Source organism: Acomys russatus, chromosome 15, assembly GCF_903995435.1.
Source record: "Acomys russatus chromosome 15, mAcoRus1.1, whole genome shotgun sequence".
Classification (NCBI taxonomy): Eukaryota; Metazoa; Chordata; class Mammalia; order Rodentia; family Muridae; genus Acomys; species Acomys russatus.
This window is the reverse complement of record NC_067151.1, coordinates 4,359,930-4,387,134: the sequence shown is the minus strand read 5'-3', so window position 1 is coordinate 4,387,134 and position 27,205 is coordinate 4,359,930.

Below are 27,205 nucleotides of genomic sequence, written 5' to 3'. Positions count from 1 at the left end.
TGATTCCATTCAACCAGCAACTTCACCCAAAGGACGGTTCCAGAGGCTTCAAGAAGATTCTGACTATGTTACCAACTACACAAGATCTGCACCAAAGGGCAGCCAGTGCAACTTTTGCTATCTTTTAAAAATATTTTCTACAGCCACCATTCTATTTATTTTTGGAATTATAGTAGGTTATTATGCACACACGAATTGTCCTTCTGATGTCTCACCATCAGCAACAAATGAACCTCAGTTCTACCAAGATATTCTCAAGACAATCAAAGCAGAAGATATTAAGAAATCATTCAGGTAGGTGCAGAGAAATGGATGTGGTGGGATGTATTCCTGGTGAAGTACATTTCAGAAGAACAGTGGAACTAGAGGTATAAGGAAGTGTTTTAGGTGGGTAGACACAACTAACACAAGGAATGCCGTGAAGTGTACATATTTTCAGGTTTATGGTTCTGTAACATAAAATTATGATGTGATTTTTATGAATTTATAATAGTAACTGTAAAGACAATGATAACTAAAGGACTTTATGGTAACTCTAGCCTATTAATTTCCTCCATTTAAGAAACTCTGTTAGTCATGTTGAGATACAAAGATGGTTTGAAACCAAGATGGTTCGAATACAATGTAGGATATTCTTCATATGGTTAAAATTATAATAGCATCAAATTTAAATCAATATGCTTTGTGGGATGAGATAACGTCTATCAGTTACTCACTCATGGGGCCACTACAGCATTTTTGAGACTTCTCATTCCTCACCTTTCATGTAGGCACTCTCTGTTTGAACACACTAGGTTCCATCCATCCGACAGTCCAAAAAGCTTTCTTCTCTATTGAACATAATTTAATGGATGGATGTGGGACCATGAAGCATTGATTTTTCAATAAAAATATAATAGAAAATTCTTATCGAAGACTTAATCTGAGTTGCTAGGAAGAACTCTGTCACACAACATGTGACAAATTGGTGACTGTATTTTATTATCAGCTCATAATGAGTTGTAAATGATTTCCTAGATTATATACATAGTAAAATGGATGGAGAAGAAAACCTGAAGATTTCATTCTAAGACTTTTGGAGACACAAGCAAGCCATTTGTCATTTGTTCATAGAGTCCAGCAGTCCAGAAGCTGAAGCCAGGGTGGGAATAAGTTTTTCAAAAGCAGATATCTCTGGCAGAGAGATACTAATTTATAAAGACAGCAGGTAAAAATAGAGCCTTATGAAGCTGTGTTTACTGTAACTTTGCCAAGGACATCCAGGCTATATTGTAAAAGTAGCTTCTGAAAAGGACCTGTGAGATTAATTTGTTTTTAACATTAAGAATAATTGCATTCTCCCTTAACTACGTGTTAGTTTTCAGTTTATGAGCACAGTATAGCTCATAGCCTCAAACTCGTTTTTTTCTTAACTTTGTTTTAGTCAATTTAGCATTAAGTTTGTATAAAATCATGAGGGATTCCCTGCATGCATTTTATTTATTAACTAGGGTACATATATATTTTCTTTACACCTTGTTAATTTTGTTTATTTTAAACACTGTAGATGCTTTTAAAATCCTACTAATATCCTTATTTAAATAAACAACCAGTGATAAAAATGTAAATATATAACTAGGCAAGAATATTATTTCATCCACAATGAAATTTGCATGGAAGTGAGTTTTACTTTCCAACTGTAATAAAAGAAGGGGAAAATGTGTTATATTTTAAACTTACCCCCCAAATATATACTCACCAGAGATTATTCTACACATACTCAACTGTGCTTAATCACATAAATGTATATGTGAAAAATTTAATAAAAACCATAATCTTACACATCAAACAAAAGTAGCAATGGTTTATCTTATTCATATAACATTTAAAAGTTAATAATGCCTTGGTCCAAACATGTTTATACTAATTATCCAGATAATATCCTCTGAGTCACTGCAACCTTTTCTGCAGAATTCTTGCTGACCATATGCCTTATTCTAAACTACATATTGGTTTCTTGTTGACTTGGTTAACTTATAGTTACTTGGGAAAATAAATTCAAAATTGAGAAAATGTTTCCAATACATTTGCCTATAATCAAGTCTGTAGTGCATTTTTAACTCACTGAGGGTTGGTGGTTTGGGGTTTAATGAAAAAGCAGGCTGATTAAGCCACAGGATCAAAAGATGGATAAGAAGCTCTCCTTCATGTCTTCCTCCTCAGCGTCTGTAAAAGTACCTTCTGAAAAAGACTTGTGAGATTAATTTCTTTTTAAAAAGTTTTAAAAATAATGTTTTTTCTAACATACACATTTTTAAAAATTTTTTTATTAATTTATTCTTGTTACATCTCAATGTTTATCCCATCCCTTGTATTCTCCCATTCTTCCCTCCCCCCATTTTCCCATTATTCCCCTCCCCTATGACTGTTCCTGAGAGGGACTACCTCCCCCTGTATATGCTAATAGGGTATCAAGTCTCTTCTTGGCAACCTGCTGTCCTTCCTCTGAATGCCACCAGGTCTCCCCCTCCAGGGGACAGTTGAGTGGAGAGTCGGACATAACTTTCTCACGTACTCTGGTGCCTCACATTTAACATATACATTTATATTATACATGAGTAAAATAAAATACATAGAGCAGGAAGAACCACATGACATTCAGGAATTATATAAATGTTACCTTAAGAGTGATTTGGCTATTTGTATTTGGCAAACTTGAAGTAAACATCTTTCCTATCTTTTGGGGTCTAAATTTCTGAATGGAGATTAGTATCTATCACATCTCATCTCTATTAACTTAAAACATCTATCTTGATCTAAATACATCTTAACCCCTAACCTACTAAGCTTACTTGACAGACTAAACTATCTGGTCTTCAAACCCATCAGAAACTTGAGAAGAGATAAAAGTTAAATACTTGAGTGAATCCGGAGTTAAGGTTAGCAGTTCTCAAAATGAAAAAAATTACACCAACCCTACATCTGACAAAGGTCTAATATCCAAAATATATAAAGAACTCAAGAAATTAAACACCACCAAACCGAATAACCCAATTGAGAAATGGGGCTTGGAACTAAACAGAGAATTCTCAACAGAGGAGTATCAAATGGCTGAGAAACACTTAAAGAAATGCTCAACCTCCTTAGTCATCAGGGAAATGCAAATCAAAACAACTCTGAGATTCCATCTTACACCCATCAGAATGGCTAAGATCAAAAATTCAAGCGACACCACATGCTGGCGAGGATGTGGGGAGAGAGGAACACTCCTTCATTGCTGGTGGGAATGCAAACTAGTACAGCCACTTTGGAAATCTATCTGGTGCTATCTCAGAAAAATGGGAATAGGGCTTCCTCAAGACCCAGCTATTCCACTCCTTGGAATATACCCAGAAGATGCTCCAGCACACAACAAGAAAATTTGCTCAACCATGTTCATAGCAGCCTTATTCATAATAGCCAGAACATGGAAACAGCCTAAGTGTCCCTCAGTAGAAGAGTGGATAAAGAAACTGTGGTACATATACACTATGGAATACTACTCAGCTATTAAAAACAAGGAATTCCCGAAATTTGTGGATAAATGGATTGAGCTAGAAATGATCATAATGAGTGAGTTAACCCAGAAGCACAAAGAATCAAATGGTATATACTCACTTATATCTGCATACTAGCCCAAGGGGCATTTCCCACGAAAGCCTTCACTTACCAGGAAACTGGGACAGAGGGGAAGGCATCCTATTGGGACTCTAAATGAGAGACGCATGGGAGAACAGCAAAATAAAAGGATCCAGAGGGTCCTAGAAATCTACAAGTAGAACAATATGATAGGCAGATTTGGGCCCAGGGGTCCCGCTCAAACTAAGGCACCAGCCAAGGACAATACAGGAGGTAAACTTTAAACCCCTTCCCAGATCTAGCCAATGGTCAGAATATTCTCCACAGTTGAGTGGAGAGTGTGATACGACTTTCTCACGTACTCTGGTGCCTCACATTCGACCATGTCCCCTGGAGGGGGAGACCTGGTGGCACTCAGAGGAAGGACAGCAAGTAGCCAAGAAGAGACTTGATACCCTATGAGAATATATAGGGGGACGTAATCCCCCTCAAGAACAGTCATAGGGGAGGGGAATAATGGGAAAATGGGGGGGGGGAGGAATGGGAGGATACAAGGGATGGGATAAACATTGAGATGTAACAAGAATAAATTAAAAAAAAAATTACTGAGACAGTTTGCTACCTGATCATTCACCCAATATTCTCTATAATGTTGGAGAATCATCTTCAGCTTCTGGTCCAACATCTCTGGCAGACATATTTGTGAATCAGGAACTATTGAGGACTTGTTTACCCTGTCTTGGCAGAGTTTGGCCATCAGCTCTGCCTGCATCTAAACTTGTTCATTTTTAGGCAGGATTCTGTATGTGGCAGAAAGGAGGACATTTTGTCCAGTGGCTCATTTGCCACATTTGAGACGAACTCCATAAGGAGATTCTTTGATGCTCGTCTTCTTTGACACAGGCTGCGTGTTGCCAGGAGTTGACTTGTCTTGTTGTCAAATACTCTTTAGAATAATAAAAACATCTTTAAATGCCATATTCTGCAGGTCTCTGAGGTTTTTGAAGAACTTATTTAACTATTTTTCCTCATATATCTATAGAGTCATATATATCTATTAAACCTAGAATTTATATTCTCATGATAAAATTAGGCTTGTTTTTGACAGGAGCATCTTTTTTAACATTAAGAATAATGTTAAAATAACTTAGTTCCTGCTAAATCTTCTTCCAAGAATGAACAGTGATATAGAAGAAACCTTTTCCTCCCAAAGTTGCTTTTGGCCATGGCATTCTGTTACAATGCTAGAACTTAACTAAGGTAGAAATTAGTAACAGGAATCGGGTACTGAAGTGATATATATAACCATATATTTAAGAGAGACGGTGTTAACATTGGAACTTTGGCCTGGAAGAGCCATTGGGTGCTCAGATTTTTTGTAGGAACTGTTTTGACAATGGATTTCTGTCTTTGCTCCCTATCATTTCTTGGTTCCTGTAAATGCTTTAAGAGTGCTTCTAGCATTGTCAAATATTGTAACAATTGTTCTGTGTAACAGATAATATAGCTCACATTCCAGGAAGAGAACAAGTGTGTTTCACTGAAAAGTAGGCCATTCTACCACATCTTACAGAATTGGTATTTATAAGGAAGGACAATCATTGCAAGATAATATAAATCAGATCTGTGTTGAATTTATAATTTATGTAATCAGAAATAACATTTTCTTTAGATTTTCCACATAATATGATTATATAAAAACAGTAATATGCATGTAAATGTGTATTATATTATAAATTATGTCATTATTCACAAGATATGAGTTTGTTGAAATAAATCACAACTCATATCGAAGGCAGATAACATCAAATGTTAAGGCATAAATTCTTAATTCCAACTGAGTGAGAAGAAAATCATTGCCACAATTTTAAAGGCATTATGTAAAATTATTAAAACAAAATTAGGGCTTTAATATTAAAAAATGATATTGTCATCTACAAAGTTTGAACTCCAGAATCATATCATCAAGGTCTCTGCGAATTACATAAAAACTGTTGTTTTGCTTATGTTTTAAGTTTTAGGTTCATGATTTTATGTTGGGTTACAGGTCTTATTCTCATGGGCCATATGCAGCCCAGAGTCCACCGATTGAACATACTACTTGGTCATTAAACTAAAAGATGATCTTCCTTGTATGTATGTATGGAGGGTTGAGCAACTTTCTATTTTTCTCACCCCAGCTAGGACAGTGAGGGAAGAGGCAAAAAATACCCAAGTGTATGTTAGGTAAGCCAAATTTAATCAAGTGATTCACAGGAGAATGAGTGAAGCATGTTGTTTACAGAAGCATGGGCCAGTGATTGATGGATACAATAAGAAATAAAACAAATCTCTATCTCCCAATACTCATCAACTCTCTATAAATATTAAGAGAGGTGTAAGGTCACCCCCTAATGCCATGTCTGATTCCCCTTTGAGATTTCTTGGTGTGCTAGATCAACCAATCCTTTACTAAATACTGTTTAAATTGAAGATGAGAAAACAATCACTGGACAGTGGAGATGCCGGTTGTGTCTAGTGACTGTTGAAAATGTATGAAAAGATATGGTGGAAAGTGGATCTTTCATGCCAAAACTACACAGCATGGAAAGTGGGTTGTTTGTGCCAAAACTACATAAGACCAACATACTGAGGAATAGACTCAAAAGGGACTGTCACAAAAGGGAAAATCTTCAAAGTTATCATGCTTACACTTTATTGATTCAGAATTTCTATTTTTTTTTTTTCAGGATTGAGTTGAGTCTAGGTAAACAGTTAGTCTCAGTAAATAAATATATCAGGAAGAAAGCAGGAAGTTGATTCATGGCCATATTCTCTGGTAGAGTTCACATGTATGTTATTTTATAGCACAATATACATCCCCTTATTACTAAAGTACCATTAGAGAATTGCTAGTTTCATATCACATTTCAAAACCAAAGAGAAAATCACACACACACACACACACACACACACACACACACACACACACACTGTACATAGGTTTAGGTAAGCCAGTTTCTGAATGTTTTGTGGACTTCATAAAATGAAATATGATTACTAAGAAGCTGGTGACATTTGTTGACATAGTACAAATTGGTAGAGAAATATGAAGGTCTGAATATGTACTGCCTGTTTGTGCTAATCAGTTCTCTCAGCACATATTCTTACTATTTAGTCCTGTACTTGTTGTTCTGTGCAAAATGAACTCCCCTTTAAGGTACTGATTATTTCCTACTTCTATTGTTCTGTTTTAGTGCTTGTAAATGTGGCACTCTGTCAGATATATTCTGATTTATCAGATTAAAATAGGTTATTGAAAGTCGCTTTCATATATGCTTTCATTCACTTGATAATGAAGGTTTGTTGTAAGCATTTAATATTAACCTGATTTTACATACCATCTACAAGTTGAGATTTTCTTTTGATCAGGCCTTGGAGATATAGAATCTGAAATGAATGTAATTCAAAGATCTTTATTCATTGATTTTCACTACATATCGACCACTGAATTAGCTTAGCTCCATCTCTAGATATAGTCAAGATTCTTATATTTTACTGAAAATCTTTTCATGTGGTATATTTTCATTATGGTTTCCCATCAACAACTACTCCGAGATCCTTCCCAATTGAATAAGAACACAAATCCATACCCTTATTTTTTTTCTTTCTTTCTCTCATTAACAAACAAAAGGACTAACCTACAAGAATGCAATCATTATGGCAGCCCACACATGGCATGCACACATTTAAGCCAGTTAGGGTCCCAGTGGTGAGAAGGAAAGCAGACACAAGGCCTTATCCTTAACCCAGAAGATTTCTCCTAGTGATTAGTTTTCTCCAATGAACTCTAACTGGACAAACAACCACATTTAGGGGGCATCCCATACCAAATACTAGATGTCCAACACAAGACAAGCCCCATACCGCTTTGTCTGCGCAACATTTTATATTTTAGTTTTTATCCTATGTCTTCACCCAATAACTGTTAAATATCCTAGATCAGAATTAAAGTTAAGCATGTAAATTTTAGGGAGGGGTTCAGAAACATTCAGGATTGTGAAGGGCATACACCTAGTCAGGTCAGCTTTTCCCAGTCATGATCCTGGCTACCTTGGCTTCTCAGGCTACTCTTTATGTTGGAAGAGGAGTGAATACTACATGAACAATGTATTACATAAATAAAGCAATATTCTTTGTAGGAGATGTAGTTTGATGGATTTCTCTGCATATTTGTATGAAGATCTAATAAATATAGGTTCATTGTGAAAATATGTTGAAACTTTCAAAATTATTTAGAAATACACTTTTATTAATTATTTTACCACAGATAACATATATCTGATCAGCATTTCCCTTCCACTTACCCCTCCTTGATCCTTTTCACCTTCTCAATTACCTAATTCCATATCTGTTCTTTTTCTCTATCTTTAGAAAGCAAACAAACAAATGAGAATAAGAAAAGGAAAAAAAGTACACACACACACACACACACACACAGAGAGAGAGAGAGAGAGAGAGAGAGAGAGAGAGAATAAAAACAGAAACAGAACTCATAATATACAAACAAAAGACTTGTAGAATTTTAAAAAGTGCTCAAATAAGAAGTATGAAACAAACATCTACAAAAATGCCATTGAACTCATTTTTTTTTTTTTAATGTTGGCTATTTCCTGTTGGCCATGGTGCCTGCCCTTAAGTGTGGCTAATATACCCAGTGAAACTCGATTGGAGAAAAGTATTTTTGTCTATGTAATTAGGTGTCACTTGCAGATAGCTTCTAGGATAGAGTTGCAAAGTTTACTTCCTCCTCTAAGTACTGTGACCCTATTTGGCTTAGACCTGCGCAGACCCAATGCATACTGCCATCATTTCTGTGAGTTTGTATGTACACTGGTCTTGTGATATATGGAAGGCACTGTGTTATTCATCCCTTTTGTCTCTTAAAATCCTTCTGCCTCCTCTTCTGCATAATTCTTGAGATCACAGAGGAGGGGTTTGATGGATATATCTCTTTTAGGACTGAATGTTGAAGAATCTCTCCCATTCTCTGAACATTGTCCAGTTGTGAGTCTCTATTCTATTTTCCATTTACTAAGGAGGAGGAGGCTTGTCTGCTGATGGTTGTGCAATGCACTGATCCATAAGAATAGCAGAATGCTGTTAAGGCTCGTCTTATAGCTGTATCCTTTTACCAGAATGGTAGAATTGGGGTTTTTTTTGTAGGTCCATGGCCTATCCAGTATAAGGTTCATGACCACCTGAACAGTGTCAAGCAAGCTTTCCAGCCTGAAATCATGTTTGGTAACTATGAAAATACTTGTGCCACCATTGTACTAGCTTATCTTGCAGGCACATCTCCCTTGTTGATCACAGGATTTGTAGCATGGTTGGTAGCACCATTTCTGCTCTGGTAACCTACAGAGTACCATCACATACCGTGAACACTAGTCAGTAGTGGTGAAGGCTCTAGATAGACACTGCATCAACTTCCTCATATGAAATAATGTTTATAAGTGTGGTCTTCATCAGTAGGTCTTCACCGTCAATTTTTGCAGAGTATGCAAAATACCAGAGTAATAAGAGTAGCCTTGGCCATAGCCTAATTATTTAGGGGACAAGGGGACCCCTTTTGCCAATGACTAAACTAGATATATATAACCTGTTCCTGTCACTGGAGGTTGAACGTGATGACAAAAATGTCAAGATGAGGCACTGTCTCCCATTATATGGTGACTTCATTTATATTTCTTTCCTATGTGTATACATTTTAGGGAGCTTCTACAATCATATGCTTCTATATACCCCCATATTAACCTTAGTTTTAGCTTCCCTTTGCTGTATAACCTTTTTTACCACTCTGATCCATCCCATTCCCATTTATGACTCCCACTGCAGTCTTTCTTAGCATATCCTTTGCTACATATTCTACTTCTCCTACTGATTTGTGTAAATCAGGTGTTTATACTGTGTGGATATGTCTGGGCCTCACTTTAATTACATTCATCAACATACCTTGTTTGTGCCAATACCACACGATTTTTTATTACTAGCTCATAATTCAATTCGAGATCAGCAGTTCTTCCAGCAGTTCTTCTATTATTCAGGGTTGTTCTTGCTATCCTGGGGTTTTTGTGTTTTCATATGAAGCTCAAATGTTTCTTCTCAAGTTCTGTGAATAAGTATGTTGGATTAGATGAGCGTTATATTGAGTTCTGTTGATTGCTTTTGGTAGGAGGGCCATTTGCCATATATTAATCCTGAATATACTTTGGATTAAAAATGTTGTTTGCTTTTTTCAACCCAGATTTTTGCTAAATATAGGATGGGAAAAGAACCATGTTGTACTCTAATTATATCCCATATTACATTTATTTTTTCATAAAGACAATCCATACAAATATTATAAAGTATCAGCTAAATCCCATTAATTCTAAGTCTTTAAAAAATCATGTTAATTTTAGCCATCAATCAACAAAATTGCATTGTGCCACATATTTTTTGATATATACATTAGCTATACCATCAATTAAATATGTTTAGAAAAATATGTCAGGTGAATAGGTGTAAGTGTAAATAACCATACTAACATATTACTTGGAGTTAAGGGCAATATAGGTGAAATGAACTTTCTTAGTCCATTCTTTAGAAGGGAAGATTTAAGTTCTTAGAACATTTGTAGAGATCAATGCTTGTGTGCTTATTTAATTATTCTTTTCTCCATAGAAGTCTGGAAGCAAATAACAACTTCAGAGAGTTTAATTTAGGAGTTTATTTTGTGTTATGAAACTACCTTGCAGAACCACCCGACTTCTAGGTACTCATTACTGTTTGTTTTTGATAGAACAACAATAATGTTACCATTTTTAATATGTTAATTGAATTTATTTGCATTTTTGCTTATATGAACTAATTTCTAAAGAATCCAATCCTATGGCCATGGATTTTACAGGTTAAGAAATAAAATATAATAATAGAAGAAATATATATTCTGAGTTTATTTTGTAAGCACCTTTTTCTCATTTTAAATTTATTTTTCTCTCATATATTTTATCTCAATTGTAGCTTCCTTTCCCGCTGCTCTACCCAGTTTCACTCCCCACCTCTCTTTTTCCCTAGATTCACACCCCCTCCCACCTCCAATGAGAAATGAGCAGGTCTCCCATGGCCATCAGCTAAATATGGTACAAAATGACCAGCCACATATGCTCACATCAAAGCTGGCAAAAATCCAGTAGGAGAAAAAGGGCCCTAATGGGAGGCAAGAGTCAAGGATATCCCCCTAACTCCCACTTTTAACATTTTCACAAGAACACCAATCTAATTAGTCATAAAATATATATGGAGGACCTAAATCAAACCCTACAGTCTCCCTGATCTCTATGAGCCCACTTGCATTTTGGCCAGCTTATTATGTAAGTAGTGTTATCATGGCGTCCTTGACCTCTCTGGCTCCTCCAGTCCTTCCTCCTCCTCATCCACAGCACTGCCTAAACTCCACCTAATATATGGCTATGGGACTCTGCATCTGCTCCAATCACTTTCTGGATGAAGTCTCTCTGGTCTCTCTATAAAGACTATTCTAGTTTCTAGTCCCAGCACATCCTGAAGTCAACTGTAAGTCTGAGGGTTTGTGGCTGGGTTGGTGCCCCAATCCCTTCACCTGAAGACTTGTCTAGTTATAGAAGATGGCCAGGTTAGGGTTGTGTCCCCTATTACTAATACTACTCTCTTAGATTTCATGGGTTCCATTGTACTAGGTTTCTACCTTGCCGCAAAATGCCCCAGCCAGTTTTAATTGTCATCCCCCAGCATTCCCTTCCTTTACTATACCCCAGCTGATCCCTTCTGTTCCCATTTCTACCTGCCTCCAGTCCAACTGAAAACCCTATTCTATGTAGTCTTCCTAGAGAGATCTTTGTGTCTGACCTCCCATTAATCCCTCCTTGTTACTTTTTAGCCTTTCTAGACCTGTGGATCATAGTGTGATTAACTGTGCTTTACATCTAATATGCACTCATAGTGAGTACATACCATGCTTGATTCTCTTGGTCTGGGTTACCTTACATGGAATGGTACTTTTTCAGTTCCATCCATTTGCCAGCAGATTCAATGATGTCATTTCTTTTTTTCTATTTCTATTGTATTTATTTTATTAACATATACATTTACATTATTACACATAAATAAACTACATACAGCAGGAAGAATCATGAAACAACCAAGAATTACATAAATGTTACATTAATAGTGATTTGGGTATATGTATTTGGCAAATTTGAAATAAACATCATTCCTATCTTGTTGAGTCTTAAGACTCTGAATGAAAATCAATATCTATCATATCTCATCTCTATTAACTTAAAACATCTATCAAGATCTAAAAACATCTTACCCCTAACCAACTAAACTTAATTGTAAAATTATCTGGTCTTCAACTCTATCAGACACTTAAGAAGGAATAAAACTTAATTACCTGAGTGAACTGGAAGTGCAAGTTAGCAGCTTCCAAAATGACAAAATGACTGACACAGTTTGCTGTCAACCAACACTCTCTATGAACTTACCAAAACAAAAACATAAAAAAATCAAACAAAAAAAAATGGCTTCTCAAGGAAGTATTTAGCTATTTTACCATTTAACTCTCCACATTACAAACGTACATTGTCTTAAATTACAAAGGGAATGTATACAATATGATAATTTAGTTACGCAGTGAACCTCATTATTCTGAACATTAGATAAGGCATTGCTTAACTTAAAATTGCTTAGAGTCATGCAGAATGACATTATTATTTTAACTGATTGGATTCAACTCACAGATGAGAGTTAAAGTCTAAACTAAACCTCAGGTGAATGAGGCTTGTTGAAAGCAGAGATTTTGCCTAGAGCATCCTCCATTTGACTTGCTCAAATACTGGCTCCCTGTACCAGGTGGTGCTCTATCATAGCCTTCTTGCCGATGTCACATTTGTGTTCCTTTTTTCCCCTGCCTCTAACCTTTCAACTCTATGTACTGCAACTACTTAGAATTGCACTACTTTCTATAGTGGAGGAAGAAAATGCATTTAACACACTGAATAATACTAGACAGGAGTTCAACACATCTTTGCGTGGAGAGCATAGAGCCAACTTTTATTTCATATAAAGTTTCTTAGACGAAGTTTAATGAAAATCATCTGTATGTGATTTTGGTGCTCTCTCATTACTGGTGTCATCTGCCACCCTTCCTCAGGAACAAGAGCGCAGAAGTGAGAAACTGCGAGTGACAAACTCGGGGTTCGATGGCTCATGACCTTACTGGAAATAACCTTCTGGGACCAGCGGCAGGGAGGCAGAATTATATTTGGGGTGAAGGATGGTTTTATCAAACTCTGGACGGAAGGTGGGGAAATCTAGGTTGGCCAAATGTCATTGGCTGAAGGACTTAGACACTGAAATGCCTCATTAGAATGGAGAGGCATTTCAGGAATCCTAGGTGCTTTCTCAACAGGTTCTATTGGGAGAAAGAGCAACAGATCTGCTATATTGCTAAGTACTACATAACATTCATGGGATAGACTGTGACCTTAGCAGCAGGGTTTTCCAACATTTGAATAAAGTTTTCTTTTGATTTTTTCACATATCTTAGGCACATTTTGATACATTATATCCAAATTGAGTTTTTAAGCTTGTGGATTTTGTGTATATTACATAAACATGAATGTGAAACTCTGTAATACTCCAGATGAATTTCAGGGAAGTCTTTAGTTGTTGCTGGCTTTTTAAAAATTTATTTATTTTAATTTTTTATTAATTTATTCTTGTTACATCTCAATGGTTATCCCATCCCTTGTATCCTCCCATTCTTCCCTTCTTGGTAACCTGCTCTCTTCTTGGTAACCTGGTATCCTTCCTCTGAGTGCCACCAGGCCTCCCCCTCCAGGGGACATGGTGAAATATATTATCATGAAAGGTAACTTTGTTTCCCACCTCTTTATTTCTCCTTTTCTTCATTCTCTTCCTCCTCCTCTTCCTCCTTCTTCATCTACTTTGTCTTCTGTTTCTTTTTCCTTCATTTTTCTCACTATCTCAAGTCTTAGTGTATAACACAGGAAAAGTACTTCTTCCAGTCTGCTCTCAAACTCTAGATCCTTCTGTCCTGCAACCTAAGTGCTGGGACTCTCCATGGACAACATCATGGTGCTATACTGTCAGTGAGATATTTCTATCCCAAACATCAAGATCCATAGATTGACTCAATTGTCAGTACTGGGACTTTAATGTAGTCCCATTTTTTTCTTTTGTACCTTTCCTCTCTGGACTGATTATAATGTGGTTTAATTTCCAGTCAACTTTTAAAATCTTATTCAGTCCAAAAAAGGCAGTCAGCTTTTATAAAAGAAGATTAAAAAATCATTTCTTCAAGGAAGAGACATATTGGCTTCTTGCTGATTTGCCCAAAAGTCTAACATTCTTACTAAAAGAGTTGGAAATTATCACACTAATTAGAATAAAGTGGAAGTTCAACCGTTCAAGGTTGATAATGGTGCATATCCTTTTCTCTTTTGGTTTTTCTCTTTAAAAGGGAAGGAACTCAGGATTAAAATGACATGCATAGTCATTTGAAAGTTAAAATTTGAAAATTCCAAAGCTCCAGAAATGAAGCAATATATTTGGAGTTCTTTGCCAAAGATATTAATTTTACAATCTCATTAAGATAGTTCATAGGTGACAGAGTTATACATATTTAAAATAGATTGTGGGGGTCTGCTCAAACTACTGCACCAACTAAGTATGGTACATGCTGTAACATTGAACCCTTACTCAGATCTAATCAACAGATAGGACATTATCCACAGTTGTGTGGAGAGCAGGGATTGAATCTAACATGAACTCTGGTACCCCATATTTGACCACTTCCCCTTGGTGGGAGGCGGGAGGCCTGGTGGCACTCAGAGAAAGAAGAGGCAAACTACCAAGATGAGACTTGATATGCTGTGACCATATGATGGAGGCGGAGGCCCCCTTCTGTCACAGACCTAGGGGAGGGGAATAGGATGAAAGATGGAAGGAGCACTGGGAAGTTACAAGTAAGGGGATAACAATTGAGATGTAATCTGAATAAATTAATAAAAAGAAAAGAAAGAAACTAAATATTTTATCATATTCGCTGAAAATTTCCAATGAATATATCTGGTAGTTCAAGTTTACAAAATATTTAAAGAAAGCATCATGCATCTACACAACACAACACACACACACACACACACACACACACACACACACACACACACACACACACACACACTTACAACTCCTCTGTTCTTGATTTTGTTTCTCTGAAGTGCACGGTTAAATCCATAACTGTCTTTACAAAATCCTGTATCATTGTAGAATAATATAAGACACCATCCCTTAGGGATAAACTGATTATTGACACTGAATTTGTTATGCTCAATCAAAAGCAATTGTTCACAAATATAACCTAACTTCTGTGAAAGTGAAGCAGAAGAATGTTAAATTTAAGGCTAGCCCCATCTTCAACAGAAAATTTAAAAACATGGCACAGTAGCTTAATGGTTAAATTCATGACTAGCTCCCATAAAGCCCTAGGTTGAATTCTTAGTACTCACAAAATATACTGACAATTACTTTCATCTCATTAATTAATGCATTTTGGATTTCATGTTAATGGAGCAATATTTAAGTTGTACAAAAATATAATTTTACATTTCATTCAATTATATCTACAAATATTTTCAAATATTTTAAGAAAGGCAATCATTTTTTCAGCACATGCAGTTTCTATCATCAAAAGGTAGTCAATTCCCTTAGCAAAATTATACTTTCAAAATTTACAAAGTAACATTCTGATCTTAAAAAACTAGTTCCTTTCTTTTTCATTATAACTGGACAAATATATTAAATTTTCTATGTCTGATTTGGGAAATCAGTTTCTGTCTTCAATAGCTGATTGTGTGCTGTGTCTAGGTCCTTTACAAATGAAGTGCAATTCTATTGCATAAAAATTGCTTTCTTGTGCAACATGATGTAGCAATGAATTAAGTCCAAATGAGCCTCGTATTCACAGTGTCATTATATGGAATTCATCCCTAGCGGAACTTTTTTTATTATCTAATACAAGGCAAGCTAATGTGTTCCCCTCATGGCTCACTTCTCAGAAGGGTATGCAGCTCTCAGTATGAGAAATAAAGAAAACTATGATTTGGGATCAAATTGCCTTTTTATAAACTCTCAAAATCATCTAGAACACTTTACCATGTCCCCAAATATACAAGGCAAATTTCTGGTAGAACAAGAAATAAGGGAAGCTGTTTCACTTTCTGGAGTGTATTTCTGTCTGTGATAGAAAAAAAATAGTGAAAGTGAACCATTTTCTCTGAACAGAAATGTGTGCAGGTGGTTTTTACTCTCAATAAAAATAAAGTAAGTGTGGGCGTTTTCTCTCTTTTTCTCCTCTGGTTTCATCATATTAACTCTGTTCTGTGGGGAACAACTTGTAAGATCAGCTTGTACCAATATTGTAGTTCAAGCTGCTACATAGATTTAAAAGCTCTAATTTATTAACTTGATAATTTTGGTAATTCAATAAAATACCAGTTATTCCCTTGCAACTACATAAGGCATATCTGGATGGCATATATTAATTTAACTTAATATTTCAAAATGTCTTGTCACTGCATATCGGCAAGTAGCAAAGGTGGATGAGCATTTATGGCATTGCATTAGGACTCTCATATGTATTCTATTGAATTTTTGTTTATAGGCTATTGATTCTGGCACCTTGGGTTTTTTGTTCCTTGTTCATTGAGAAAGGTCCTTTTCAGATCTCTTTGCGCTCTGCTTCACTCAAGGTCATTTTTGTTATTATGTATAACATATTATTCATATCTAAACTTTTCTTCTCTGACTTTGAACATAGAACCTAAATTCCTATCTGATATATTCAATTTCCATGTCATATTAATATAAAAGATCATAAATTAAGAAAAACAGCATGCTTATCATAATAGAAAATAGCACAGAGGTAAAAGCAGGTTAAAACTATGCCCTTCTGGAAAGAATACCTCTCCCTATTAAAAGGGTTTTTATTGTTCCTTTTTTTAAAGCAGACTTTGCTTTTATTTCATGTGTATGGTTGTTTTGCCTGCATGTATATCTGTGTACTGCTATATATAGAACCCACAGAGGCCAGCACCAGAGTGCCTGGAACTGATGTTTCAAATGGATGTGGCACATTGTGGGTGCTAGGAACCATACCTGGGTTCTCTGTAAGAGCAACACAGACCTAAGGCTCTTACCCAAAAAGCCATCTCTTCAGCCCCTAAGAATAACACCTAGTAGCCTACAATCACAAGTCTTCTTCAAGTGCCTCATAACACTGAGTCATTTTGTATTTAGAGCTGCATCTGAGACTAAGTGGTGAGTATGAGGAAATACTTTATTCTTGCTACCATTGCTTTATTTCTTGGTGATACATGGTCTCCAGCTATTCACCATTGATGGTTTCTCATTGGCCACCATCCTTTGTAAGCCACTTCCTGATATGTCTCCCAGACAAAAGTTCTTGCCAGTTTCTTCCTTCTTCTGTTATTATTTTCCATTCTGAAACATAGTCTTCTGCTATGTACAAAATATAGAAAGCAATAGGAATACATCCTCTAACAACTTAAAAATCTTATGAGAAATAATTATTTTTACTTATAAATAATTGCTAAATGAGGCATCAAGTATGAAGCACTGTAGGGGAGTAGGTTGTGAACAGACATGAGGAAGAGGTTGTCGGGTTTTTACAGAAGTGTGCTCCGGATGGCAGAGAGTGATAGATAAATGCATACATGGTTATGTGGTTTAGCATTCAGAAGGGACACACAAAGGCATGGAGGAAAGAAGTCACAGAGAGAAATCAATGTAGCTGTTAAGGTTGCATTCTTAAGAAAGAAGTTTTAAAAGATTAAGCCTTTGGAAATAAACTGATATAATTTCCTGGATGATTTTGGCATAAGGTTGTTAGATGCAAGGTCCGAAAGTGATTCAAGAAGAAATCTCTAAGACTAGATATGCATTCTCTGAAGATAATGCAAAATTAGAAACAAAGACATTCTGGAATAAAGGGCAGCTATCCTTCATTCAGTAGCTAAATAGTAAATATCTATCAAATACACATTCTTGGTTTGTCAAGAAAGTGGTGGAGGGTCTATGGATAAGTAGAAACACAGCTATTAACTTAGAAGGCATGATACATATTAAATGTCACTAAATTTTCATCAAAATCTTATGCTGAACATTGAATAATTAAAATTTCCATGCTTTGAGACATCAGTGTCCCCAATATTCTTCTGTTACAGTAATTTGTCAAGATCCATGAAAGGCCAGATATTTCATAACACTTTTAATGTGTTAGCCTACTGTGGTTTCAAGAGTATCAACAGCAGAACTGAAAGCATGAGTGAAAGACACAGATAGTCTATTACTATGCAGAAACATTTGCAGTGTTTCTGCATGACTTCACTGAGGTCATTTCTTGCAAGATCATTAAAGAGGACTCGGTAACACCCCAAAAAGACAAAAGCCACGAGATTAAGGACCACCCCCTTTTTCTGGATTGAAAGTATGGCTTCCTATTCCTTTCAAGAAAACTGATGCATTCATTCATTCAAAGGTGCAAACAAACCTACCTGCTTTTCCTGGAGGAAATTTTATCTCCCAAGACTGTTTTATACTTACATATTTTGAGAGTCGTGATCAATGGCAATCTGTGTCTTTGTGATTTTCAGAAAGGGGCAACTGAATCTCAGGAGACCCATATTTCATCTGAATATATGAAACCCACCATCATATAGACAATCCTTTGTTGTGTTATAAGAATGGAGTTTTCAGAAGACCATAGTCTGAATACTGGTTTTAAGAAGTCTACTAAGAGACACAGAGGAAACCACAGGCATGGGGAGAAGCAGATTGTTCAAACTTCAGACATACACAGTCAAAGAGCTATCATGGGAAAGACCAGAATTCTCAGTAGAAGACAATTAGATCCCATTAATCTGACAGTATAAATTTTACCATGTGGTTTTGATATCACAACAAACATAACTGATAAAAGAAACTTATTATATATGGGGAGGAAAGAATCCACAGCTGTCTCAGAGTCAAGGTCTGAAATAACATGTTTATATGGTTTTTACATAAGGTACAGATTTACTACATTATATTTTTAGGTTTACCTGAAGATAATTAATGTATTATATTAAGTATGCACTAATATTTACATATAGTCCGTGTATTTCTCTTCTCTATTATACTCTTACTTTTGTTATGAGTTATTTTTATACTGAAAGAAAAACTAGCTGTGGCATGTGATATCCTGATGAGGCAAAACAGGATGCAAAGAGATAGAAAGGAAAGATATTCTAGGACTAGATTTAAGTCTTAAGCTATTTAGCTACAGTCACAATGTTCCAGCAACAGACTGATATTCCAAAGTGTTCAACTCAAAACCTGATGCCTGATGTTTGAAAGGTGCGAATTTTAAACAGCGTGTGTGTGTGTGTGTGTGTGTGTGTGTGTGTGTGTGTGTGTGTGTGTGTGTGTTTGTGTGTAACCTTTTGTCTCGTGGATTGGAAGAGTTAGGCTAAAGTATTGAATATGAAGGGGAAAGGAATTGAGGATTAACTGGAAGTAGGGGGAGGGGAAAGTATAATTATGTTATGAGAAAAGAACCTCTATATTCTTTTTGTTTGTTTTTACACAGGGTTTCTCTGTGTAGCCTTTGCTGTCCTGTGCTCACTTTGTAGACCAGGATAGCCTCAAACTTACAGAGATCTACCTGCTTCTGCATCCCTGAGTGCTGGGATTAAAGGCATGTACCACTGCACCCAACAAGAAGCTATTCTTAATTAAGGGTAACACATTTAAAGAGAACCAATAAAAGTTAGCACATCAACTTATACATAGGAGATAATAATTCAACTTGTCCCATTCAATATTGATATGAAATATTTTTTGTTTTTGCTTCTAATAATTCCATTGGCTAAGTTATCTGTATTCAGGCTTTTATGATTGAGCAAAACAGATTTTTGAACTGTTGAATATAGAAACAAGGAGAATTCAGGAACTGATACCAGTAAGTCAAAGCTTCTGACTCTAACTAAATGTTTAAATGTTTTTAAATAAATTCATACATAAAGTTGATATTAAGTGAAATCAAGATGATATGTTTTATTGACAAAACAGTTAGTTAAAGTTTCCATTACTCTGAATTCATTTTGAGTATCATAATACCTATTATATATTTGAATCACATATTCAGAAATGATTACTTAGCTTTCAGTAGTTACTGTGTTGAGCTGTACCTTCAGGTAAGAAGGAGAGTTAAGAAGATACGGCTTTTGAGAGCTGTATGTGCCTGACCATTCACAAGGAACACACTGATTGTTCAACGCCTATCTTGTGAAGTTTTCAGTTGTATTAGTGTCTTGATATCTTCATAAGGCACAGTAATATAAAATGAGTTTATTTTTAGTTTTTCAAAGTATTAAAAATAATTTACAAGTCATATATAAAATTCTAAACATTTTTCAGCTTTGTTTGCCAACATTTTTAGCCCAAGTCTGTAAGTATAATGTTGGGATAAAAGTGGATACTTTTAGGGAACAAGTATAAATTCCTTATAAATAGTGTTGCATTAACATGACTAATTTTGAAGGTTTTTGCTGGGTATATGGATTGGGAGACTCTAGATCTTTACAGGATTGGGAGGTGAATAAATGTGTATACTTCTTGGATAAGCTACTAGCTTATTTTCCTTCTGTCAAGCCATATTTAAGACTGCTTCTCCCCTTTGGGTACCCAGGCTGGCTGGACTAGAAGGTGTGAAGCTTTGTAGGGTCATGTGGGTGCAGGCAGGATTTTGGTTGGTGCCAGTGAAGGCCCCAGAACAGCCTCAGAGAAATGATTCATTTATTGGGAGAAAGGAGATATTTATGCACCTGGGGAGGTGGCTAGGATCTCTAGGGCATAGTTTGTGTGGCTATTGCTGTGTACAAAAGGCCAGGAGAGGGGTGTTGGAAGATACTTTATCTGGATATTCAGGGGCTGGAGCCTGGGGTTTTGGAACATTATAAGATCAAATAAGGAGTGAAGCATGGGAACTATCAAGGTAATAATTCTTACTAAGGTTGATGGTGGGGCAGCCAACTTTATGGTGCCAGGTTGGAAGTGGGGAGGGAGCCAACTACTGTCACCCTCATCTGAGCTCTCTTTGGTGAAGCTCTCCTTGACCTTTCCTCTATAATCCTGGGCTATTATTGTCCCACATCTTTTATGTGGCATTAATGAATACGGTACTAGTCTTTGAATAAATTCTAACAGAGAAAGGGGCAAAGAAGGAAAGGAAAGAAGGAAGGATGGAAGAAAGAAAGAGAGAGAGAGAGAAAGAAAGAAAGAACGACACAAAAGAACGCAATACGACAGAAAGAAGAAGAAAGAATTAGGACAAATAAAATGGAATAATCCCTGAGACAACAATGAGTTCTTAGTTTATATCACCAAATGGTGTCATTTAATGAGAATATCGTGCAGAAGACATCATAAAAGCATTAGAAGTTGTGAATAGACCACTAAGATCATAACACAGTCTGGCTACACAGCAGAGAGCAATGATTTGCTTAGATGTCTCTTGTATCAATATTCTATAATACTTCAATCAAAATTTTTAATGAATTTTAAAAATGAAAGTTAAAGAAATCTGCAACCAGGTTCTGGATAAGCAAGCATTGTCGACATGGTTTACAGGCCAGCTCTTTCTCTGCTTTAACGATGTCATGATGGATGGAGAATGGCACCCGCTGCCTATTTATCTCCTGTGATTACCGCTTTGAGCATATTGATTCTTTCTGTGGCTTCTTAGATCCAAGGCTGTAACACAGATACAGATAGCATCAGTTTTATGCAGTGTGCTCTTAATATGCTCCAATTTTCCCTCTTTGGATAAGATGTGCTAGTCAATAGCTAGCAAGAAATTAAATTTTTACTTATTGTTAGATAACACCTGGGAATTTCCACAATTACAATAGAGTCATGGGCTACATAATGAGATTTCAACTAACAGTAGACTGTGCATACCATGGTAGTCCCATGAGTCTGTACTGACCATGGACAGTGAAGTTATCATGTATATTTATAAATGCTATCATGTTTATACACCACAAAAATAACAAAAAAACCAAAGTCTGATTTATCTAGAGGTATGCTGTTATTAAGTATATTTTGCACATTGAAGACAAACATACAGAATTGTAAATATCAAACTGTAAAGTTACTACAAAATAATAAAAATCTTCTAAATTTTATTCCTATAAATTCAATGGCTGTTACTGTAGTTATGTTTGCAATATTTGGTAAGAGGAAATTGAAGGATACACAAATAGTATTCTTGGTTTTAAAATATCTAAAATATTAGGAAATAATGGCTGGAAATGTATAATTAAGTGACTAAGTTGAATATAGACTGATATGCACATTGATTTGGCAACCACCTGAGGAAGTTATTAACTATGTGCAAAATAACATCCAGACTCACATGGCAGTGCTAAAAACTTCAGTGAGATTTTAGGAGCATATGAGAAAGAGAGGTAATGCTGTTTTAGGTATAATATATCCAGTATATATTTATTTGGCATGTGGTAAATGTCCTGTGGTTCTATGAAAATGTGAGGTCATTTTAAGATAAGAAAGGAGAGGCAGAGGGAGAAAAATAAGAGAGAAGAAAAATTGAAGAAAGAGCAGGAGGAGCCAAAAATCTACTGTGTGGCTCAATTGAAGTGGTCATAGGTCAGAGCAGAAAGTTTCTTCTGTGCCATATTAAAGCAATATGTACATTTGGAAACTAGAAATTGAGCTTTAATCATTTAATGAGACTCACATTTTCGAAGAATTGAAAACAGCAAAGGAATGTATATTATGATTTAATACAGATGAAGAACTGATGTGATGGTTTTCATTCTTTCTCTCATTGCTGTTAGAGGAATGAGAGCAAATCCCATGGAATGCAAAGCCAGCATGTAGCTTCCAAAGTTCCTTTAGCAATAGCTCCAGTGGCATTTACTACCTTAGCAAAGACAAGCAAGGTTCTTGGTTCTTCATAATTGAATTAAAATAAAGATAATATTTCATCCTTTGCATTATTATTTTTTTTGTTTCCTATTTTAAGTCCAGTATGATACACCATAGTGTGGTTAAAACACTATTTATTATACCATTTGAGAATTAAACCATAAAATTGTATTAAAAGAAATCTTCTATGATATATGGATTTGCAAACTGAGTGGTAATAATCATATGGTTTTGTGTACTTAGTTGTTTATTCATTTGAGACTTGCAAAGAAAGCCAAGAGCTTGGTCTCATAGAAGGTTCTATGTTGCCCCTCTAAGACACCATTCATGCAGTTCTATCTGAAATGACAAGAGTGAAGGCCATTAAAGAGCAATACTTGGAATCGATCAGAAATAATGAAATTGCATTGGCCCAACTATTAATCAATTTTAATAAGTGTGTGTTACAATGGTGCTTGCAATAAAAGGGCTGTTATTTTGAATTCTCTTCACTTATGCTGTGACCACATGGCTGTCACACAACTAAAAGACATAGCTATTTTCAACACCTGTGCAGTAATCCACTTCATTTATCTGCATTTTCTTTGTACATTCTGTACAAATCCCAAGTTTGCTAATTGGTTGCTCAAAGTGTTTAAATGAACTCTTGCTTTCTTGCTATATAGATATAACCTTAAAAAGTCTGTCTTTATATAAAGCAAGACTAATTAAGGATAATAAAAAATCAATAGTGAAACAAATGGTGCCTTGATTCATCAGCTTCTCACAAAGCTATAAACTGATTCATTCAAATAATCATATATCAAACCACAGACAGAATTAGTTTTCACTTATCATCCTGTAATTTTCACCATTTTCAAATGTTATTGCACATTTCTATGGGAGTTTTAAAGAAATCAGCTCCCAATTTAAGTATTTTTTTTCTCTTTACCTGACTGAAGAAATATAGTAAGAATGAGTCTGTTCACACAGCATGAAGGAACTGAACCTTTTCAGTCTAGTGACTTGGTCTGCACATACACCTGAGCAGGTATGGAGACTTAGTGGGTGATGGTGGGTCATCAGGATAGTTACAAACATGCTTGCCACAGGATATGTCATGCTCTTTAGCCCCACATTTAAATGGAGAATGGACAGCTGTCCAACATCCTGCTTCAGAATTTTAGCTTACTATAGTTCTGCCTTGGACACCTGAGGGTTTACAAAGTAGAGGATAAGAAAAGTCATAACCAGATCAGGGAACAAAATATTGGGTAAGAGTCAGACAGGAGTTGATTTTAATGGTGGCTCCTAATTAAGGATGTGTTTTGGCCATATTCAGCCACACCATCTCTTCCCAGATTCCTACGCATTCACTTTTCACAAAATCCTGTGTCCTTTAAAAATTTTTACTGAAAAAAATTGTTTTCATACAATATATTATGATCATGGATATCCTATTTCCCAACTCCCAGATACTTACCACCTATCTACCCACCCAACTCCATACATTTTCTATTTCTGTCTCTTTAAAAGTCAATCAACAAACAATAAAACAAAAAACTTAAGAAATCTCTCTCTTTCTCTCTCTCTCTCTCTCTCTCTCTCTCTCTCTCTCTCTCTCTCTCTCTCTCTCTCTCTTTCTCACCTTTCTTACACACATACCCCTAACCCATCAAAGCAACAAAAGTAGAAATTAAAATATGAAAGTAAAAGATCAACAAGATAAAAAAAAAGATCAACAAAGCTTTGTGAGACCAAAATGTTCACCAAAATACCATTGAGTTCAGTTTTGTATTGATCTTCTACTCCCAAACATGAGGACTACCCTAAACTGTGATTAATATACCAAGTGAGACATCACTAGAAAATACCTAGCTTTTTACTTTGTAAGTGGGTACCAATTGAAAATAACTCCTTGCTGAGAGGTGGAATCTCCTTCTAAAATTCTGCAAGACAATTTCTGTTGTGCAAGTATTCTTGGATATGGGGTCTTCCACCTGATTATAGTTGACTCACCAGGGGCCCACTCCATGATCTGTCTCTGTCTCTGTCTCTGTCTCTGTCTCTGTCTCTCTGTCTCTGTCTCTCTCTCTCTCTCTGTCTCTGTCTCTGTCTCTGTCTCTCTGTCTCTCTGTCTCTCTCTCTCTCTCTGTCCTCTCTCTCTCTCTCTCTCTCTCTCTCTCTCTCTCTCTCTCTCTCTCTCTCTCTCTCTCAGAAGTTAGTAATGATTACAGAGCTAGGCAAGATTGTAAGACTAACTCCCCTCTCTGAGAGAGTCTTGTCTTGTACAAGTTTTGACCATGTTACCGGAGTCACTATGTGTTCAGATGTGCATTTACCCTGCTGCATCCAGATAATTAATTCCATGTCATCATTAACTGCCTCTGGCTCTTAAGTTCTTTCTATTTCTCTTTTCCTCAGTGATCCATTAAACCCAGAATGGGTGCACTGTATATGTGTTCTATTTATATATTCCTTTAGGGCAGAGAATTCTGAAAAAATTACACTATCATTCTTGGCAATGTGTAGGTATGTGTCAAAGGCAATTCTAAGTTTAAGGGCCAGGAAGGAAGAACTAGGGAGCCCCACCCTACCACTTTATGAAGTCCAAAGTAAGTACCTATTGCTCTTTTGGCTGGGTCCAAAGTATTCTAGTTTCCAATTAAAATATCAAGCCGAGATGTGATACATATCTGGGACCCTAACAACTGAGAATCTCAGATTTCCTCGAGTGCACAGCAAAAGTATCTTTAAATAAATATCAAAAGCAAAACACGATGTTTAATTTGTTTTGCAATTTTAATTATAATTTTAGGGATAACCACTTAAATATAATCAGTAACTTTTGTACCCTTCCTGCTCAGAACTTGCTTCCATTAAATGTCATCAGGTCAAGACACATCCAGTTTCAAATCTGGCATTTCTGTGTCTTTTGGTTGCTTACTGGTGACTGGGACTATATACCTTTTTAGAACTGATCTAAGAATTGAAACTGACTCTGGTTTCAAGAGAGCCAGATGGGACAAGGCTCTGTTGTTTTTCTTGGCTGTCAACTGTGCATTGCTCCTTATTTGCTTCACACTGTAATGCTGACACAATTGCAGTAATTAAAACAATAAGGATAAAAATAACTGTGCTTTCCTGAATTGGTGTGGAATTTGATTACACTCACCAATATAACACAGGAGTCTCAGAGAAGAAAAGGGTGGGGCACACTCGGGAATCTTACTTTCACAAAATATTTCTGTTTGGCTCAATGATGCATTGAAACAGCTTGTAAAGTTGTGTATATGATTGCTTGCGGGTAGGATAGATGCCCATTCTATACACTGGGTCATTGCAATAAACAGATAGGTTGATTTATGCAGTGGGGAAAATTGACTTTATGATCCTATGCAATGGGGAAGAGACTATTGATTTTTGACTTAGTTCTTATTTATTTTAAAACTCTTTGAAGTAAGGGAAGAAAAAAAAACTGCATTAAGCATCTTTCCAAATGCTTGTGAGTATGTGGAATAAGACATCAAATGTTAAATACATTTAAAATTTGGCTAGAGAGAATCTGGAGGAAACTGAGCACCACTGCCTGAGGGCCGCTGAAATCGTAATGCAGTAACAAGTTAAGGGGTAGGGTTCACTTCTTCTAAGTTAGCCTGCCTTGTTTCGGTCTTTCTAAATCCAAGTTTCTTTTATTGTTCTCCATCCTCTGCAGTCTCCCCTATACCACATAAACAACACATATGATTCTTATAGTACCAGTTGCAGAGGACAAATTATGGACATTATCTTCTTAATCTCTCTGTTTGTTGCTAGAACAAAACAACACAGTCTATAAAATTTAGAAATGGTATAAATGTGCTCCTAGTGGCTGTGGGGAATAGTAAAACTCCATGTCAAAGGTACTGAAAGTCACCAAGATTTCTTAATGTATCATTCCATGGCTGAATGTAGAAAGATGTATGTGTGTGTGTGTGTGTGTGTGTGTGTGTAGGGAGAGAGAGAGAGAGACAGAGAGATCACAACAGACCATTCCTCTAATAGCACACCTACATGTTCAGTATCAGCATCAATACATTCCTGAAGGTAGTCATAACTGTATAATTACCTCATAGAGTTTCCACTTATTAATATTGTTTTAATGATATATAAACTTCACCAGAAGTTGTGGAAAGATATTCCAACCATAGCAGATATCCAAGAAGCTCCAGAATTATATGTCCTATCAAGGTGACTGTGGAAATTAAATCACTATATATATATATTTTTTTTTAATTTATCTAATTTTTTAATTTAAAAAATTAAAATTAATGTTTTCCTCACAAGCAACAAATATTAGAGGATACATATATGTTAACTCATATTTATGTCATATAGTTACCACAGATATTGAAGCGTTGTGTGGCATCCCATTGATATGTACAGTCTTATGTTTCTGTATGTCAGTTTGGTGAGGCGTAGAGGCAAGAAGATTGTGGTGCCTACTTAGCCTATATAGTGAGCTGTAGCCAAGGACTGCATAGAGAGGCTCTTT